At 36.0% G+C, this 17,036-nt stretch overlaps 1 long non-coding RNA gene across 1 annotated transcript in view; it reads right to left on the bottom strand.

Moving 5' to 3' along the window:
- Positions 1-17,036, bottom strand: part of LOC141728211 (uncharacterized) — a 95,469-nt gene that overhangs the window by 55,440 nt on the left and 22,993 nt on the right. Inside the window, exon 2 of the long non-coding RNA XR_012579034.1 lies at positions 12,495-12,542. This is a non-coding gene — a long non-coding RNA (uncharacterized LOC141728211). The remainder of the gene's footprint in view (positions 1-12,494; positions 12,543-17,036) is intronic.

Below are 17,036 nucleotides of genomic sequence, written 5' to 3'. Positions count from 1 at the left end.
AAGAGTAAGGTCAAATAATGGATGTTATGTTTTGTGTGAACAGCAAAGTGGTGGTGTGTTGTTTAACTATGTTGTGTGCTTCCTATGTTTTAAATGGTGTTCACAAAGTCCTTAAACTTAATGAAGTTTTTCATAAGGATTTTTTGTTTTAAAAAGATACCACTTTTTGATCCAAAAATTACTAATTCTAAACTGCTTTTCATTATGTATTTTTGAAGACTTCAGTCCTGGATGCTACTGTATGTGGTCAGATACTTTCACAGTCATGAAGACCTCAAAAAATTCACAGACCTATGCTGCATCCCTAAAATGGATGTTGTGGGACAGACTTTAAGAAGGTTGAAGCACTAAAAAGAGACTTGCACAGCAGACCAAGGAAACTAGCATAAATAATTTTTAGAAAGTGATAATTAAAAAATGATATTTCAATTAATATCAGTAAAAGCTTCCATAATGTGCTGTCACTACATGCAAAATTCATAAGCAATTTTAAGCCAACATTCTTTAAAGAAGGAGCTAAAATGCCTATTAAAAATATGCAATTTAAAGATGTATGGAACTCCTTTATTATGTGCTAAATGCTGTAATAAAACAGGCTATCAGTAGGTTTTGCTGCATGTTACTAATTTTATTTTTTTTTAATCTTGGTATTTTTGCAGGTGTGTGGAAGAACAGGTCCTGTTCTCGCTGTTGTTACTCCCACATAGGCAGACTCTGTAATTGATTATGTGTGGGTAGGGCCCTATTGAAATTCAGGAGATTCTGCAGTAGTGCGGGGTTCTTTTTGTGACAGTTCAGTTGCAAGATCAGGACCCTACTGTGACTCCTTACTGTGCATTCTGTCACTGTCTCATTGGTTGTACTGGAACCTGCCTGTTGGGATAATGTAAGTCCTGCTTCTCCCCCACTTGTACTTTAGATGTGAATTAACCATAAAACATTTGTAATTAGAAAATTAGTATCATTTACATACATTCTTTTAATTATGTTTTTTTGGCAGTACCAAATACTATATTCCTCAAAACTTCTTAATGGCACTGAGGCTTTGTGGATAGTTGGTCACATGATGAGAAAATTCAGCTGTAAGTACATTAAAATGATTGACTTTTTCAATAGTTTGTCTTTACTGATGTTGGCAAACTAATAGTGATAAAAATGTGAATCAAGAGGTTTGACTTATGTCAAATTACTTCAGTTCTTTTTAGAAAATATATAGAGTATGCCCATTAAGGATCTTATTATTCTTAGGTAATTCACCATGGGACCCTGAAGTTCTTCCCTACTGCAATTAGGTAGGGAGTTGAGAGTTGTTTGGTTTTTTTTTTATTTTCAGAATGGTGTGTCTCTGTCTTGCTCTGTGTTTTGATGGATAAACTTTTTGAAATTTATTGATCTATAAAACTTGTTTATACCACTAATATTTGTATAGATATTGCAAACTGATTTACTAACGTAATTGTCTTGCTGGGTTGAATACTGAAATGTTAATAAATATACACTTATATTTGTGTCAGTGTACCTTGGTTAAATTAAACTGAGCTGGCATTATGAGTGAATTTGATCATACATGCTGATTAGCTATAGTCTTAGGCAGGGACTACATATTACCCATATCATATGTCAGTGGATTCACCCAAAAATAGCTATAAATATCTATGCTTGGGTTAAGGAGGAAGTTCTTTTCCTGTAGTTATGGGTACAGTCATTGCTTTGACTCCTGTTTTTATATACAAATGAGCAAAGACTACATGTAGGTGCTTTCCCTGTATAACAAAAGGGGCATTGTAAACTCTGTGCCCTTTTTTATGATGTTGTATTTCCTTTCTGGTATTTAAATTCAAGGATGTTTTCAGCTGTGTCTTAATCCAAAAAAAAAAAAAGAAGACCTGGAAGTGTTACTGAATTTGTGGATAATTACCAAGGGGCTGTAAAGGTCTGGAGGAATTGTGTGTAGGGACAATTAGAGATTCTTTTTCATGAAGCAAGGACACAGATAATAATTGATGAGGAAAGGTTAAGGAGCACAGGATTATTTTTATTGCTTGGCACAAGAGCAGCATGAAATGAAAGTAATTTGAAGAAAGAGCAAGACCAAAAGAGAAATAGCTACTGGTATTTTTCATTGCACTGAATATATGATTGATTTAAGCTTAAGATTTTCAATAAATGCTTTTCTAGAAGTTTTTTGTTTTCTTCTCCTGGAGAGGAGTAGAAGAACTTCGAAGTGTTAAAGAAGACGCAGTGACTACTTGTGAATTACAGTATGAGTTGGGGATTCAAGATGACAGTTACAATTAAGAAGAGAAGACAATGGGTTGCTATATAAAATTAGTGCCAAGCAGAAGCCTTAATTTCTTGTTCAAACACAAAACTTAATGATTTTGAAATGTATCACCTTCAACAGCACTCAAACCACAATTTTATTATGTTAATTACAGGATGGGTATTTTCAGAGTTCTCATTTAAAAGCTTGAACATTTATTCTTTTGAGATTTTGCAATATAAAATGAAATTGAGATTTTTCAATATGGAGCGAAATCATGATTTCATTTCAGAAACTGAAATGTTTCAGAACACTGAATGTTTCATTTTGCATAAAAAATCCTGAACAGTGTATTTTCTTTTTAAAATGTGTAGAGACTTAAATGTTTGCCATTCTCACCTTTTAATCCTACTGGCCATAGATATTTTTTACTTGCAGTAAGTTGGGTGAAAGAAAGGAAAGCAGAATTAGATTAGGTGATTGCAAAAAGCCCCTAAACACAGCCTTCTAGCTGAGCCTGTAGACCAGAAGTGCCTCAGAACAGATCTAATTTCAGAGGAGGAAGGGAAGGAAAGTGACATGCCAGTGAGTGGGTATGGGGAATCCTCTGCATGTGTCATCTCTGTCTGATTTTTTCGCTCATCACCACTGAGAGGCAGATCACCTGGGTGTGACTGCTTCCCCTTCCTGTGATTGCAACTTCCCACTACTTTGAGGGAGATAATGGTGGGGCATAGCTCTGTTCTGCCTGCAGCAGCACTGCTACCAATGTTTGGAAGAGAAGAAACTCTGAATTATCTCCTGCTGTAACCAGCTCTCCAATACTCACTGCTGCTTAGCCCTGCTGTTAAGTACCTGATCTGATGGTCTCTTTCATTTAACTCATGCCATGATGCTATAAATGACTGAAACGAGGACCAAAGCAAGGAAATGGATATCAAGAGAAGGAGATGATGTTTTGGAATGTAGGGAGTGGGCATTTGCTGCACAGCTACACTTTGTCCTCTCTTGAGAATACCTCAAGAGTTGGAATGCCAAACTACAGCAACAGAGTAAGTTTTCTTCTGTGCATTGAGAAGGAAGAGCAAAGGAATGTGCCTGAACATTCAGCATGTTATTTGTAAGTCTTTGAGATCTCTTCCCCTACTATTGTTTGCACTCTGCTTGTATGGTGACTGTCCTGAATGTAGCATGTCTTTATTTGTATCGAATGAGGCACTCCTCACATTGTAACATCAGGAACATTGTTTTTCTTCAGCCCTTGAAAGTCAAAACGTGGTAGCATAGATAGCTGTAACAAGTTCATAATAAAAGTGACATGAAAGAATTTTCTTATTTCGCAGTATTTTTAGGACAAACAATGTTTTATGTGTTTCAAATACCTTTTCTTTTCCAATCCTAAGCAGAATTAATGCATGAAAATTTTCTTCAGCAATGCCCTCAGTTCCTTATTTGCAGTTAGAACTATTACTCTTTTGTTAGTTAATTTTTTTTGTAATCTAGGTTGATGCCTTCACAAAACTTCTCTGAACCCTTTATGAATGACATCATCATGCTGTCATTTGTTTTATCACAAAATCTAGTGTAAACCTGTATTTTAGGAATCTTTTTCCCATCCATAAAGGATGATCATTCTTCTCTGTCAGCAGGTTTTTCATCGATCAAGACTTTATTAGAAAATCTTTTACTTTGCCTTGACAAAATGCAGCCTTGCCTTGCTCATTAGCTGTCAAAGTGCTGCTCTACTGTAAATACCATTTTCCAAACCTACTCCTTTGCTATTTTCAATTTCCTGCTTCATTTTAGAGCAATAAATATAAGCTATCTGTCTTTATTTATTATCTGTCTTTATTTTACTACTTCTACCTGATACCTCTCCTTCAGTACCAAGAGGTTGACTCTGGTTTTGATCAACATATGATGCCTACTTCCTTCATTCAGTCATTGAATTTTCAGACCACACTGAATATTTTCTCCTCAGCTGCCTCTCATGTACTCATTGACTTCTTCATAAATAGAAGTGTTCATTATTTTCCCTGTAATTTTTTCTTGAAAGTTTTATGCACTGTGAAGCTTTAAGCAATCCAACTAGACAACAATTATACTGTGGGTACATAGATCCTAATGCCTATCACAGTAGTACTGTGTAATTGCATTTGGACTCTGCCATAACCCCTCTGTTGCCACTTTATGTAGAATTTAAGTATATCTATATTTTGTTGTGTGTTTATTCATGGCCCAGTGTAATACAAAATGGCCCATGGTGAGACCTTCCAAGATTTATGGTATTACAGATAAATAATAATGAATATGCACTGGATGCTGCAGCATAGCTGTTGGATTCTGTTGTGCCTAATGCCATGTCATAATTTAATGCAGAAAGAAGGTGCTCCAATCAGAGGCCTCACAAAAGGAAAATAAGTGAGTTGCAGCCAATAGAAAAAATGCTAGGCCTAGGGGCCTTCTCAGCTGTCAAACTCAAGTCTGTAGCTACTGCCATTGTGTCCTGAAAACTCTCCTCTCCCTTTCCCTCTCCCTCTCCCTCTCCTCCCTTCTCGTATAAGGAGGTATATATCACAATGCAAATATCACAATGGTCTGCAGTGTATGCAGAAGGTCTTCTTACTTTTGTAGCCAACTTCATTTCATTCCTGACACAGCATCTCTTGGTACAGAAGTCTAATAACCATAATTGTGCCATTCATCAGTCCTTTTTTCAAGTGCCATTTGGTCTCTGTTGGGAAGGAACCTACGCTGGTTTTTATTTGGTATCTTGGTATGTCCCTATCTCATGATGCTCCGCTTCCATTGTGCTTCAAAAGTAATGAGCCTTCAGAGAAGTGGTAAGGATTAATAAATTTGGAATTCCCCAGGCATGTCACCCTCTTTCTGTAAGTGGGTCTGCATGTAACTTCTTTTAAAAGCACCCTGAAATGTCAGTGTTTAGATTGTACAGAGATGATGGAATGTTGAGTGCCTGGCTGATTACGGAGATGGTAGATTGGACTGTGCAGACAAATGGTGCAGTATGTACCAAAGAAAATATAGTCCAATAGACTAATTTTATCAGAATAAACCACAAATTGTAGTTCTGTATGGTTCTATGGCTGAGTAGGAGAACTTTAGTAAGAGCTCTGGGCTAGTTGGAGAGATGGAGGTGAAATTGCTGTGAAATACTGTGGGAGCCTGGGGGGTCTGTACAACCCAAAAGCTTGATCCTGGCAACAGTTCTTGGTTATATATGTATAGACTGGATAAACTGAATGTTAGGCCTCATTAGGCCATCATGCACAGGCTGCTATTTAGATATCATTGAGCACTAATTTTTGAGCAAACAAGATAGAGAATCCAGAAGGAGAAAGACAGCCCTTGATTTAGTCTAGATCAACATACAACAAGTGACAGTGGAAGAACCATTCAGTAGCGAGATGTCATACTCAAGTTTGTTGTACTTGTCAGAGAAAAAAAGCTTAAAATAAAATTTTTTAAAAGTCCAGTCTTGTTTAAAAAAGATTGTATACTAATGAAGACACAGTTTAAATAAATATTCAAAATACACAGGGGCTTTGTTTTCTGATTCTAACCCAATTAAACAAGCCTTTTCCAACACAATTCAGCAGTAAAAGAAGCTACTAGAAATAGAGATTTTTTAAAAAGCAAAATCCAAGCAAGCAAAGCAGAAAAGAGCACAGTTCTGGCAAGTGTAGACCTAGTATGAGGCAGAACAAAAAGATTTTGAAATGCAATGGACTAAAATTCTAAAAGCCAAACCCCACATATTTCCAGTGTAAATTTTGCTAGATGAGAGGTGAGGTTAATAGATAGTTGTGGTTAAGGAGAAAGACAAAGCCATTACAAAAAGAAATTGAAAGAAATTGAACTCATTGTGCTGGCAAGGTTTATGACAGGATGATTAGGGACATCCCCAAATAGGAGTTGTTTTTATAGGGAGTAGTTCAGATTTGATATCTCAATAAAAGGTTTTAAAACAAATTGATTGAATACACATTAATAAATTGCCCAGTAACATGCTGTTCATTCAGTAGCCCTAGAACAATTCAGAAATTAAATTGGTGAGCAAACCACGAACTGTGTTGTATAATCTAGTATTTAAATTAGCCTTGATAACAGAGGAATGGAAAGTAACAAATGTGACCCTAGTTTGAAAAGGATTTTAGGGATGGTCATGGACTAATGGACTAAAAAGTGAGGCTACCATGACAGACAAAATGCCAGTGATTGTGATGAAGCATACTGTTTATAGGAACATGGATAAGTGTAATAGCAACCATCATGCCTTTTGTACAAGTAGTTTTGCCTTAGAGTTTTGCTAGTTATTTGAAAGAGTCATTTCCAGATGCACAGGAAAAAGTGACCCAAAAGTTTTTAAAAGTTCTGTAACTGAAGACTGTTAACAAAATGAAGTAGGGAATCACTTAAAATTCTTTGTGGATTAGTAAAGGGTTAGAAGATAAAGAACAGTATAGAAACTAATGGGCAGTTTTAACGCTGCCCCCTCATGGGGGATTGTACTGGCACCTGTGCTGGTCCACCTGTTCCTAAACAGTCTGGAAAAGCGCAATTGTAAATATTGCAGATGATAAAAGGAAAATATTCACAGTTGGAGGCAGACCTAATGCTGACCCTGAAGAGCTGCAGAAGGATCTCACAGCAGGACCTGTGGTGATCCAGGAGCTGTGTCTGTCACAGTGGCCAGATATCGCTGACCCCACTGTTCATCTGAATCCATCATCAGAGAGAGGCAGTGGCTGTTGGATTACAGCAGCCATCAGCCCATAAACCATGAGCTCAGCAGGCTGTGACCAGTCCTGCCACTTAGGAAGGCAGGGACTTGTAGCTGTTCTTTTTAACAGCAGGGGCTGCAAAATGAAGAGAAGATTCTTTCTCCCTGTTTTCTCAGAGTTTTATAACCCCAACGAGCTTAAAGTACGTGATTTGAACTCGGAGTTCCTGCCTGCTATAGGGCTGGAATATCACTGTTAAAGTGATAGGTAATGTCTTGCTGCTGCTCTGAGAAGCCAGGGCTCTCAAGCCATTTTATGGTGTTTGCATGGATTTTTAGCAGCTTCTATTAATTTCTTAAAATTGTATCTGGATCTGTAAATAAGTTTGTTGTCCTCATTGATTGATGATAAATTTTTAAACATGAATCAAGTGTATACTATTCCCATTTTCTTAAATCTGTAGATGTTTATTTATTGTTCCTTTTTGTAGCTGTAGCAGTATTATGGATGTGCAGATCAGTTTTGCTTCTACTATTCACTAACCTGTGGGCAATGGCAAATGCCAGTTGGCTGCTACTTCAGAAGCTAAATGCAGTTGCAGGCCCTAAAATTATTTCCAGGGAAAATCAGATAAAAAAGCAGAAATATTTCATGCAGCAACCAGAAGGTCTGGAGGGAGGGATGGAATAGAAGATATCATTGTACCTTTGCAACAGCTGGAATGGTTTCCAATCTGTTGTCTGCAAATCCCTAGTGGACTCCAAGGCTATGGTGAATTGAACATCTGTTTGGCTAAACCATCACTGTGCTTTAAATAGTGTTTCCAATTAAAAGTTTGATCAGATGGGTGTGTGGTGGCTTTTGAAAATTGCTGAAGGCTGATAATGATCTGTTGCTCAAAACAAAGTGGGAACTGATGTTCTGGAGTGTATGAAAAAGTAGAGAGTACTCCCTACCTTCTCAGTTTTAGGTATGTTGCATTGTCTTCACAAGAAGCAAAAGGTGCCCAGAAAGGAGCCAGGAAAAGTAGTTTGGCAGCCTTAATCCTTCTATCCCCATCATGCCTCCCCCAGTAACAGAAGTATGGGGTTCTGAATCATTGTATTGTCCTTGAGTGTCCCTGAAATTCTTCAATGGTCCTGCTTTTCATATATATTCCCAACTAGTAGATTTCATTTTCTGGTAAGTATGATTTTTCAAGTCTTGGGTCCTCATCTGACAAAAATAAACTTGTCAACTCCTCTCCTACAATATATATCTTTCTTTGAATTAAAGCCTGATTTCTCATTGCCAGAAAAACAGATTTTAGAATTTTCCATTCTGCCATTATTAATGGGCATAAACTTTCCTTACAATTATTAGCATGTCTTATTACCAATTTGTTACTTTTTCAAAATCCCAATTGTATTTGACCAACTTCTTTTATATTCCTGAATGATAATTTTACATTGTAAAAAGCTTCTTTGCCCTCATATCATGTCTCTTATTACTTTTTTCTTACTATTGAAAATTTTCCAGCATCATAAAATATTTATATTATCAGTGCTTTTAGTTGCCCTTGACAGAGTTTACTTCCCATTGTCCTGAGTACCATACAAGCACATCCATAAGTAATTTGCAGAGATGTTAGCTTTTCCAACCTTCCGTGCATATTTTTGTTAGAAATTGTGGTGGTGTCATATTGGAGGTACACTTAGTTATAAGCTGTATTCAAGTAGTATAAATATGTTTATCTTAAAAAATATCTAAAAGAAATAATTTGTCTGATCTACAATCACTGCAATGTATTGTATGAAATTTAAACAAGATACTAGAAACAAATACTAACAATAACTTTTTTAAAAAGATGAAGCAAGTTGACAGGTGCTCTGTTTAACCTTTTGATGTTCTATTTTTCTTACTCATGTCTTTTGATACAAATGTGGAAATAAGGAGGGCTGTGCTTGTTTTTATATTATCTTGCTGAATACCTGTTGCTAGCTTACATGATTCTGCTGTTGTCTTTGGTCAGGCTTGAGCTACAAGCTGAATATGAGATGAGGGGAATCTTAGCCTTCTATCAGAAAGCAACTTGTAAGGAAGGAGAGAGTGAATTCTTCTGCTATACTGTGGGAAAAGGTGGTTTCCTGAATTTACCTGTGAGCAACAGGAGAGAGGAATTTATGACTCCAGGCAAGGCATATGGATATAGAGGCAGTGATGGGGTGTATTGTTAGGTCTGAGGATAAGTGCATAAGAATTAAGAATTTGGAACAGGTATCAGAGAAAGGGTTTCAATAACAGTTGGAGAGATCACAGTTGGATAAACACTCTGGGGTCAGCTGAAAGCCACGTTACTAGAGAACATGGCTACAGCTCTCTGTCTGACTCTAGCTCATGCCACACTTGTCCTAGCTACACCCTTACCTGTCTTCTGGAATCTCAGCTTCTTCTCCAGTTTCTGCTCATGACCCTTTTAAGTGGAAAACCTACTTTCCTGCTTGCTCCAGGAACAATTACATGCAAAGGTACAAATGGTCCTACAAATCTTTTACATCGAAAGTTTGTCTTCTGTCTCACTATACTTTCTTCAGCCTCCTATCTGCAGAGTTCTGCACTGCAGATGCAGTTGGACAAAGGAATCACAAAATAGAATTATTTAGATTGGAAAAGGCCATTAAGATCATCAAGTCAACTATAAACCTAACAGTAAAAGTCCACCACTAAACTGTGTGTTTAGTGCTAAGTGCTATATATATGCTATATATGCTATATATGCTATATATGCTATATATGCTAAGTGCTGTATTCACATGTCTTTTAAATGCCCCGGACAGCCTGCTCTGGTGCTTAACAACCCTCTCAGTGAAGAAATGTTTCCTAATATCCAGTCTAAACCTTCTCTGGAATAACTTGAGGCCATTTCCTGTTATCCTGTCACTGGTTACTACCTGGGAGAAGAGACTGACCCCCAGCTGGCTCCACTCTCCTTTCAGGCAGTTGTACAGAGTGATAAGGTCTCCCCTGAACCTCCTTTTCTCCAGACTAAACAACCTCAGCTCCCTCAGCTGCTCCTTGTAGGACTTGAGACCCAGACCCTTCCCCAGCTCCATTGCCCTTCTCTGATGCTCCAGCACATCCATGTCCTTGTAGCAAGGAGCACAGTACTGGCAGCATGGTCTTGCCAGTGAATACAAAAGGATTCAAATGAGCTGCTGTGGAAAGCTGGCTGCACAATGGTAATTCTTCTCCTTTACAATGTACAGCTGGCATCTTCTCCAAGTGGGACATGTCCCATCATCTGCTGATCGAAATCTGCTGATTCATTTATTCCTTTTCCCCCTTCCTATGTAACTCATAAGAACGTGATGGAGTTTTTCCACATGATGAGTTATGACATTTAGATAATGTTTGTCTTACTAAGTGGCAGGAAAAAAGTCTTGGATTTCTAAAGCCTGGTCTCTTTGATTTGCATTTTTCTGAGATCTATGACCTTTCTAACAATAAATTAATCCAGTGGATTATTACACCTACTGGTGTTAAGTTGAAGTTTATGGACAGTGGGATTGCTTTCCATAATTATTATTTTGGAAATCCCTAAAAAGTTGTTTATGAATACTAGAGTCTGCAGAAAGACTGAAAGCAATGTCATAGAACACCCCCTTAAATGAAAAGGTTTTTTTAAGTGCAGTGGGGGTTTTTTGGCACTGATCTTTTCATAAGTCTTCAGCTTTTATTTAACAGTTTTCCTTCTCAATATTGATTATGATTGCACACTTATGTCTATGACTAAACTTAGCTAACAAGATACATGATTTCTGCTCTAGCTTGGAACTCAGTAATTAATAATCCTGTCAGCACATGACTATACAACTAGATTATGTACAAAGATCACCATAACAATAGTAAAAAAAAGTAATTTTGGGGTGGGGGGGTGTTAGTTGGTTTGTTTTTTTTCCTAAGAGGGTACGTTATTTTAAAAGGAAACTATTTTTGTGTTTCTCTCTTGATCAGATACTGGATATAGAGATCATTCTTTTAGTTAGTCAGCATTGGTCCCTAAAAATTTGCTTTACTTTTTCTGTTTGTCATATGTCATTTTATTTTTAAAGACTGCCGGAGTTCATGATTCCTGAGAAGTAACACCTTGAAGTTCTGGCACTGTCTTCTATAAAGTAACTTACACTGAGCTGGCTTCCTGTTACTGTGTCAATGAAACATCAAATGTTGATACTATGTGTGAAGCAACATTTGATATTATGGCTATTAAGCTACTTGAAAAAATACTATACAGATGGATTTTGTGTTTACAAGACCTGGCATTTAAATATCTATATCATGGATGCAGGTAATAAATGTTGTTTATTAATTGTTACAGGATAGAAAATACTTATATTTGTGTACAAGATGGTAGTCCTAGCTCTCGCTATTTTTATCTCCTAAATATCTAATAATAAGGTGGTTATAAATATTTAAAGATATTAATAATTTTATTTGTTGAAGCATTGTGTGCATAATTTAGAATGGCACTAAAGGAGGGAAATGGACATGCCCTTCTCATAACAGCTAAACATGAGAAGAAGGTAGCAGAGATAATGATATAATTCAAATTTATAGAAACTGTTATGTTTTGCTGTATGAGCATAGCTCTTTACAGAATGATGATCTCATCCAAAGGTTGCAGTTATCTAAATAGATTCATTGCTGAACTTTATTCCAGTGTTTTTATATCTTTGCTGGAAGCAAGAGAATACAAACACTTGAAATGTAAGTTATTGATCTTCATCCATGCTACAACTTTCAGAATTTGGTATTTAACCCCAGGATAGGATCTATAGGTTTTTTAAATTCTGGAATTCCAGAAACTGTGCAGGTGAGTAGGAAAAAGCAAAGGAAGAGACTGAAACGGGGAGAAGGAACTCATTCTCCTTTACAAAAGGAAAGATGAAAAAAACTTAATGAGTGTAGGAGAAATAATAGGATGAAAGAGAGGAGTCAGCTGAGGATTTCCAGTAATATTTTTTATATAGTGCTCAGATATGTTATGCTTTGTGTTACATAGAAAACAGAGTGAGACTTCAGCTTTCTAACTGCTGTTCTGAGCTGTACTTTACTCCCTGTGCATTTTTATTTTAGCACAGTCATTTCTAAGGAAGGCTTTAAATTGACTTTCAGGGCCGACCTGAATCACAAAATTCATGCTGAAATGATGACTACCCCAATGTTTGTCTTACCAAGTTAGTCTTAAAAAACCCACTTATAGACATGAAAAAAATCAAAACCATTTTTAAAATATATGTTTCTGTTAATTCTAGTCACTAGTATTTGGGAAAAGGCAAAAGCAGGCATGCAGTAACAGTAAAGAGTGTCAGAATTTCTGTGTAAAACCTAATTGTAATTATACTGAAATTGAAAAGAAAACCTGCTTATTAGCTGTTACTCAGCAGGATTAAGCAAAGTCAGTCAATTCATAACCAAATGTAGCTGTAGAGCAATGGGTTACTTACATTGGCACTCATTACAGGTTAGACACCAGTGTGGATTTCATCCATAAGCTGTAATGAAATAAAAGAAATTAGGAAATTGCAAAAAAAAGTTTCATTCAGTAATCTGTTCATGGCTGTGCTTGGTTTCTGCATGATTCACATAAGTATATATAGTACTATGGCAAGAGTATGTTTAGGAAAATCTTATACTTTTTAAACTAAGCAATTAACAAATATTCATAGTGACTATAACTGGTCTTCATTAATTACCATGCAAAAAACCATTTAACTACAGAGATAAGGATCTCCCATTTTTGTACATTCACTCAATGGTAAGCATAAAACATTTTAACTGTTCACCTGAGCAACACTTCAGTATAACTGAGCCCTGAGTTGATGTATGGCAGAATAACACCCCCTCTAAAAGGGGACAGAGAGAGAAAATGGGTGGGGCTGGGAGAGGCCTTACGGTGTCACTTCACAATTAATTTTGGAATGGTAACATCTACTTTTTGGTATGTAGTGTATTAATTTCTGCTGATAGAGATAGGTCAACATAAGAACTATGCTATAAATTGCTGTGTGATAGGGTTCCTGTTCCTATGCCATGTCTGTGGCACTGGGCAGCAGTTTTTAAGGGCACCCAGTAAAGATATGAATACAGAAAAACTAACATAACTGTACTCTTCATTCTAAAAAAAAAGGAAATTAAATGCAGATAAAATTTTAGAAGTTCTAAATAAGAGACTATTTGGTCTATTTTATGGTTAAGCCCTTGCTGTTATGCTGTTTTGCATTGATGTTACATTATTTAATGTTTTGTGATTCTAAAATGGTTTAAGTCGTGTAAATTGTTCAGTGCAAAATCCCATTTCAAGTATATTTAGATTCTTTGTATTTTAGATTCATTGTAACTGGCAACTCTGTGTTGTCCTCATGTAATAGGCAGTATCAAGATGACTGTATTCTGAAATAGTCATTAGTGGAAGACCACTCCAGTCCTAGGACTATGTCTCTCAGACTTTCCATATGGACAAGGAAGTTCCAACGGTGAGCTGTCCCTTTGGTGTCTTCCAGCCCCCAGATCACTGCCCAGGAGGAAAGCTCACTTTCCCATCCCCTTCTCTGATTATTTATGCTTTGGTACTGCTGTTCTGTAAGCACACAGTCTTGGCTTTGCATCTGGCCTGGCAAGCTGGTGAAGGTGGTGTGAAGAGGTTGTTTCCACAGACCCGTTCCACACTGAAGTTTCCTTCACAGACTGGGCTGTATACCAACTTTAAAACCAGCCCATTACCCATGACTCTTTAATTTAATTATAGTTAGTTTAAAATAACCATTATAATATGTCTCCATGACCATGACATTGGATTTCAGCATTTTTTCCCAGCAGTATTTACTGCATTTAGTAACAAATTACTGAAATATCAGCTGTGCTATTTTAAGTATCAGTTAAATGTGATATTTAATTAATTGTGTCTTAAATTTTGCAATAGAGAATCCCAGTGATACTAAGCCTAATTTTTTATTTACAGCAGATAAACCTAAAGCCATGTAGTATATAATTAATTCTAACAGAAAAGCAAACTTCCTTTTATGGAGTCAGACTTCATTTTTGTGCTCACTGTAGTTCACACAAATAATGTTTGGTAGTAAAAAATATTTTGCAGCACAAACCTATTACATGTTCTGTGCAGATGAAAGTCATTAGTAAATTTTCTTTGTTCACATTAAAGGAAGTTGAAAATATGCTAATCGCTTATTATTTTAATCCAAATGTTATTATCCATAAATATTCATCTTGAAGATAAAATGCTTGCTTCATAAATACCTAGTGAACTTCACAAAATTGATTACATTTCAAATATGTGATTCAGAATCTAAGATTCAGGTCTTAGGATGGGATGAATCGCCCTCTGGAGGTGCCCATTTTAGTTTGCTGACTTCACAGGAATTCTGCTCTGGACTGACTAGTTCAAACTAAAAGTTAAGTGGCTGGCCTGTCACCTTCATTGAGAAATAACTGAGCATGGCATACCACAGTAGATCTTGTCATTAGACCTTGCTAAGAACAGCTGCCTTATTCCTCACCTTCTCTGTCAGTGTTCTTGTACTGTTTCTAATGTGAATAAACATGATTGTTGCTATTGCCATTTCCTGTGTATTGTTTTTTCCTGTCCTTTTCAATCTTGTTATCTTATCTTTCCCTGTTTTTTTCTTTTTTTTTTTTTCTGACTCTTTACAGCTGCCACCCTTTCCGAAGCTTTTCACTTGCTACCTCTCTGACAATCCTCCTTTCCATGTTGAAAGTATTGTCCTAACTTGTGATGTGGAAGATTGCTGGCTCTTCCTTTGATGCTGATACCAGTATTTTCTTGACTGATAGGATTGTAATGAAGACATAGAAAAAGAAGACTATGGCACTCACATGAATTTTTTATGGTTTGAGTAGTCAAAAAATATTGTTCTTCTGCCTTCATATAAAATGTGTTGGTTTCCCAATGTAATTGTAGCTTAAAGATGTTTTTAGAAATGTAAAAGTAAATGTGAAGAGTGTAAAATCCATATTAAAGACATAAAAATGTTATAAAATACAGCACTAGTCTTTATTTTAACAACTGAGTTCTACATGGCTCACTTGCAAAATGTGGGGTAGACTTACAAAGTTGTATACTGGTAAAGTCTGACTTACTAAAAGATGAAATTTCTTTTTCTGTTCAGTAATTATTAAAAGGTCAACTTATTTTCTTTCTCCCTCTGGTAATATTTTCTTGTTATCCCTGTTAAAGATCTCCTTCTCTTGAGTTCTGTCTTCTCCCTTTTTTTTTGTTCCTTTTGTTAACCTAAGTTCGTGGTTCCTTTCTACCTTGGTCTCTCCTAACACTTTTGGTCCAAGACTGATCCCTTTTTTCTCATATGTTTGCATCCATTTGCCTAGAATATTGCCTTGAGCATGATCATATATACCTAAGCATATATTTACTTCTAAATGCTGGATGGCTCTGCTATTTTAGGACTTCCAGTAAAGCAGAAAAGAAACTTAACAATTCATGACAGTGTTTTAGGGTTTTTTTATGATACATATGCCTTCCGAGGATCAAAGTACCTTGCTTCCAACATCAATGGAATAGTAACTATAGACAGAGATAAACATTCCTGTAAAAATAAAGACCTATGGTACTTGTTCAATATAGGAATGCTAACTCAAAAAGAGCATGAATGAAACCATGCTGTGTTCATAAATGGTATGGCAAACGTTTTCAGTTTTGTTTGCATATAAAGAAAAATGCTATTGGAAAGAGTGCTTTGTACTGATAGCAATGTAAGGAAATAGAATTTTTTTAAAAAGACAACTAAAATGTATACATGCAGAAAATCAGAAGAATTTTTGAAAATCATGCTCTGCTGTAGCAGAAATACTGAATAAGAGTTAATGTTTTTATGGGATAGATACCTACCTATTTTATTAGGTATACTAAATGTACTTTAGATAATATAAATTATTTGGATTGTAGTAAAATGAATACCATGATAAAACATAAACAGCGATGTTCAGAACTTTTGCTTTATATAGGCATGTGTAAAATATAGCAAAAATAATGGCACTAATAATAGCAATATACTAGAAAATTATTGGAGGTGTGAATGAGAGTCATTTATGGTGCCCAGAAGTTTTTAACTAGTGTAGTTACCTGCAGGACTTTGCATAATTTGGAGGCCATTAACAAAACACCTTTGCCAGATGTGTGTACTGAGCATGAGGACGACATTACAGACAATGGTTAAAAAGCAGAGGAAATTCAGAATCTCTAAAATAGTTACACCAATGAGGAGTTTGTGTTGAACAGTAGAAGCAGAAAGTTTTTGCTGAAAACTTAAGTTGCACTGACTGCAACAAAGTTTATAAAGAAAGACTGTATGAAAATTATCCATAGGGAGCAAAAGAATATTAAAACCCATGTAAAACCTGATCTGGCTTTCTGCAGTATACCCTCAAATGATTCACATTGACAGCATAGATTTAACTCACCAGTGATTGCTGAAAATCTGTCCCTTCTATTAACAATATAAGGCAACACAGATCCTGAAATAATCTGTGACTTAATACTCCTATTCATTTTACAGCAGAGTTGCTATGGACTAGAGCCTTGCTCATCATGAAAAATAATACAATTTTAACAATGGCATATCATTGTTAGAAGGAAGTACATCAAACTGACTTAGCACCGTTTTAGAAAACTAGTTTTGAGAGTACTGTACTGGTGTAGCTTAAGTCACAAAACTATTGGGTTTTTTTGATAATACTACTAATCTAAAATTCAGACTTGTAGTTTGATGATAAGATTATTTCTACACTCTGTGTATTTTTGATTTGAGATTTTTGAGTGATAAAATCTCACTTTAAAAAATCAGTTAAAATGTCTTTCTTTTAAATCTATTAGGAACAGTAAGGAAAGCATAGCTGAAAATAGTAACAAAACAGGAAAGATATTTCAGCAAGTGAGTAAGTGTAACCATAGGGAAACATTTGCCAGAGGAGAATGAATTTGAGTGAATTGCTAC

Source organism: Zonotrichia albicollis, chromosome 2 (assembly GCF_047830755.1).
Source record: "Zonotrichia albicollis isolate bZonAlb1 chromosome 2, bZonAlb1.hap1, whole genome shotgun sequence".
NCBI lineage: Eukaryota > Metazoa > Chordata > Aves > Passeriformes > Passerellidae > Zonotrichia > Zonotrichia albicollis.
The sequence above is the reverse complement of the archived record's forward strand: the minus strand, read 5'-3'. Positions and strand labels throughout refer to the sequence as shown.